Genomic DNA, 4,336 nt, shown 5'->3' with positions numbered 1-4,336 from the left:
AGAGAGAGGAGAGAGAGAGAGAGAGAGAGAGGGAGGGAGAGAGAGAGAGAGAGAGAGGACAAACTGTGGGGTTAGTTATCTCTTTCTACTATGATTCTGGGGATAGAACTTGGTCAGGCTTAACAGCAGGCACCTTTCTCATTTATCCAGCCCTACCTTGAGTAGTTTTATAACTTACATAAGTGAATTGAATCTATATACCTTTTAGAAACTTAATTCAACCAGAGAGAGAGAGAGAGAGAGAGAGAGAGAGAGAGAGAGAGGACAACCTGTGGGGTTAGTTATCTCTTTCTACTATGATTCTGGGGATAAAACTTGGTCAGGCTTAACAGCAGGCACCTTTCTCATTTATCCAGCCCTACCTTGAGTAGTTTTATAACTTACATAAGTGAATTGAATCTATATACCTTTTAGAAACTTAATTCAACCACCCACAAAATGATGGCCATGCTAAGGGCTGAAGTTGCATAGACTGATACTGTCAATTGCCTACCTTCAGAGACACTGGGAAATGAATAAGATAGAGGTCTACATAGTCCAAACCAAGTTTTTTCAGGGAATTTTCCAAGCTAGCTCGAACCAGCTCTGGACGACGGAATGTGGACCACAGCTACAGAGGATGAAAAACAGAAGTTGTACTGAATTAATAAGTTATCAGAATTGATGACTTTCTTTCACCTAATAATGGGATAATTTCAGCTGATTAGAAACTGATGACCACAAGAAACATGATCATTTCTGTCTTGAGCTTCCTTTAGTGGGATCCATCCATATAAACTCTCATAGGTATGTTTATTATTAGTAAATGTGATGAAATAGAAGGGGTTTCTCAAGACATAAATATATTATCAATTAATAATAGTTTCTGTTAGTGGAGTTATGACTTATAGAGCAGTTTAATATTATAATTCTCACATCCATTGAACTCAGTGGGGAAGACTAACTCTTTATATGACCAGAGGGAAATAGTTTCAGCATTTTAATGTACACTGGACATGGTACTAGACACCTTGCTATACCTTTTATAAAAGATTTATTTACTTCTATATGTATGGATGTGAGCCTGTGTGAGTTCGTATGCCCGTTATAGATGGTTGTGAGTGGTCATGTGGGTGCTGGAAACCCAACCTGGATCCTCTGCAAGAGCAGTAAGCACTTTGGCCCACTCTGAGCCATCTCTCCAGCGCCACTCTGCTATCTTAACTTTAAAAAGTTCTTTTGTAGTCTTCTGTCTTATCAGCAAATGTGATGATTGATATTCACAATGATAAGTTTTGGAAGATTATCCAGAACACAAGGGAACTCGTTGTCATAACAGAGTTCTGTCCGATTCCATAGTTCATGCTAAATCGAAGAGTTCTCAGCTAAGTGTCAGAAGAGCAAGCTGATCTCACATTAAAACTGCAAATTTAGGGGCTGGAGAGATGGTTCAGTGGTTAAGAACAGTGGTTGTTCTTGCAGAAAGCCTGGGTTTGAATCCCAGCACCCACATGGCAGCTAACAACTGTCTGTAACTCCAGTTCCAGGGGATCTGATGGCCTCCTCTGTCCTCTGCAGGCATTGCACGACACTGGTGCACTTACCTACATGCAGTCAATATACTCATACACAAAATAAAAGTAATAAATAAAATATTAGAAAAAATTGCAAATTTAGATAGCAGTGACAAAGCCATCATTTTTCTCTATGTTCATCAACCTGAGATCTAATTACACAAATGTCAATTACAAACATCTGCTTCATTAATTTGCACCCATGTACTGTATGTATGGTACCTTTGAAGTATAAAATATGTCTTCCCTTTTCACAGTGCCATCTTCAATTTTACTTCGAATAGCCTGTCCTATCTCCTCTTCATTCTGGTAGAGGTGAAAACAATCAATGTGGCAGAATCCAGCATCTATAGCTAATTTGGTGGAATCCATAGACTTTTTCTTGAAAAACTGAAAAAAAAAAACAAACCCAAAATAGCATTTAAAGATCCACCTGACTGAGAGTCTAGCATAAGTGGTAACTTTTAAAGAATCAACTTTTCCTGACGTTTTGAGTTATCTCTGAACTATCTTATTCAAGTAGTTAATTTTGTTGTTACAAGTAGCAATCACTCACCTTGTCCTGTTATTTTTTTCCACTGAAATTTTATTTCTTAAATTTATTTATTAATATTTCAGTGTTTTATTTTGATTGATTTAATGTTTGAATTCATACATGAGTACTTTCTTCACATTATTTCCATTCCTCCCAGTCCCCCAGCAACTCGTCCCATGTCCCTGTACTCCCTCCAATTTCCTACTGGAAATTTTACACACTCACACACACACACACACACACACTACACTACACTGAATCCATCTAGTGGTGCTGGTGTGTTCCTGTGTTTAGGGCTATCCATTTGGATTAGATAACCTGGTCTCTGGAGAAAACCGATTCTCCTTCAGCATCCATTGATTGCCTGTAGCTCTTCATCTTGAGGCGGGACCCTGGGACATTCCCCTTAGCCACCTAGGCATGCCAACTGCTTTTTTCATTATACAGCTCTTGTGAGAGGATCACACTGTGGAGATTTCACTGGTGCAGCTTTCCTACCAGGTCTAGAACACATTAACTAGCAGTAGGTATCTTGTCCCTCTGGTTCTTTCATTCTTTCTGCCCAGTCTTCCATGATGTTCCCTGAACCTTAGGTATACAGGTTGTTGTCCTGTAATTTTTAAGAACAATAACCATTTGAAAATGTCAACCTGTAATTTTTTAATGTGAAGGGGATGTTAATAGCTTTTCATTTTCCTATATTCAAATATTAATCACTTATCTAAAATCAGACTATACACTGACATTAATGTAAATCCTTAACCTGCTGTGCTGCATGAATTAAGTATTTGAGGAACAAGTTGTACAACTGTTCCAAACAATTAAGAACCTAATTGTTCTTAAATGTACCCAATAAATATTTATCTTGTGTAAAAGATAAGGAAAGATTTTTATATCTATACTTTAATAGACTGAGACAAATGAATTATGAGGAAATACCATTTCTCAAAGCTGAAACTTTATCTAATTATTAGAGAAATACAAATTACATATCTAGAGTAAAATCTATAGTATTAGCAATAAACACAACGTATTTCTTTTTATAAAAGATTTACTTTTCTTTGCATTTTCCCACATGACAAGATTTGATCTTCAAAGTAACCCTTGGAGGTAGGCAGGGAAGGCTTATGATTACTAGTTTTCAGATAAAAAGTATCTTCTAAGGTCAAATCTGGATAATGTAGGCAAAGACTTGAGATAATACTCTATCTTACCCTGTGCTTGATTAAATTAACCACGTTTTAGTTTTAAGCTATGTCTAATCCAAATATCAAATCCAAATAGAAGTTGAATAAATTATCTAATTCTGATAATTTCCTGATACTTTAAAGCATCTATAATTAAATTCAGATCAGTTACTAATGGATGATGGGTTGGTTGAAGTAAAGCGAAATAGTCTTAAATTGTACTTTATTGGTTGATAGATATTATCATTAGCTCACAGTGCTACTGTATGGTTTACTTTATTAAACCTATAAAAGTTTAATAGGCTAGGGTCTGGACCACATTTTTGTGATTGCTAGAAGAGATTGTAGTAAGAATGTTTTAAAAATTATGCTTATTTTGTTTATGTGTGTCACAGTGTCCATGCAGAAGGTAGAGGACAGTGTTTTGGAGCTGGTTTTCTCCTTGTACCATGTGGGTCCTGGGGATCTAAGGTTCTCAGGTCTTGGGAACAAGTGCCTTAACTCACTGAGCCACCTTACAAGCCTGAGAATACTTCAAAGCAAACATGTAATTATGCAGTGGGAAGCACCTGTTGAACAGAGGGTTCAAAGAGTCAAACATCTGGTATGCACCACTAACATTTGTCAGATGTAACACCTGCTCTAACTGCCAGCATAGATGGAATTGGCAGGTCAGTATTTTTCGTCTGTAGGTCCTAAAGTCTGATGACCACTTTACTTCAGGAAAAAAAATGACATAGATTCATTGAATGCGATGGATCTGTAAATAAGTGGGGGTTGTTCTGTGCAACTTTCTTTGATTTTCTTTTACTTGTAGGTGCTGAGCTGTATCCTTGTAGCCTCTCTGTTAGTAGCACAGACAGATAATTACCACTTTTTTTTTTTTTTGGTCTTTTTGAAACAGGGCCTCCTCTGTAGCCCCAGCTGGCCTGATACTCACTATGAGTTCAGGCTGGCCTTGAACTCACAGAGATCTGCCTGCCTCTGCCTCCCGGGTGCTGGGATTAAAAGGCGTGTGCCACCATGCCTGGCTATATAATTACCACTTTAAAATCTGTGGA

At 37.5% G+C, this 4,336-nt stretch overlaps 1 pseudogene; it reads right to left on the bottom strand.

Moving 5' to 3' along the window:
• LOC103725888 overlaps nt 1-4,336 on the bottom strand; it is a 32,641-nt pseudogene that overhangs the window by 18,888 nt on the left and 9,417 nt on the right.

The sequence above is a fragment of the Nannospalax galili genome, unplaced genomic scaffold (assembly GCF_000622305.1).
Source record: "Nannospalax galili isolate Female #2095 unplaced genomic scaffold, S.galili_v1.0 scaffold989, whole genome shotgun sequence".
Taxonomy (NCBI): Eukaryota; Metazoa; Chordata; class Mammalia; order Rodentia; family Spalacidae; genus Nannospalax; species Nannospalax galili.
This window is presented reverse-complemented; position numbering and strand designations above follow the sequence as displayed.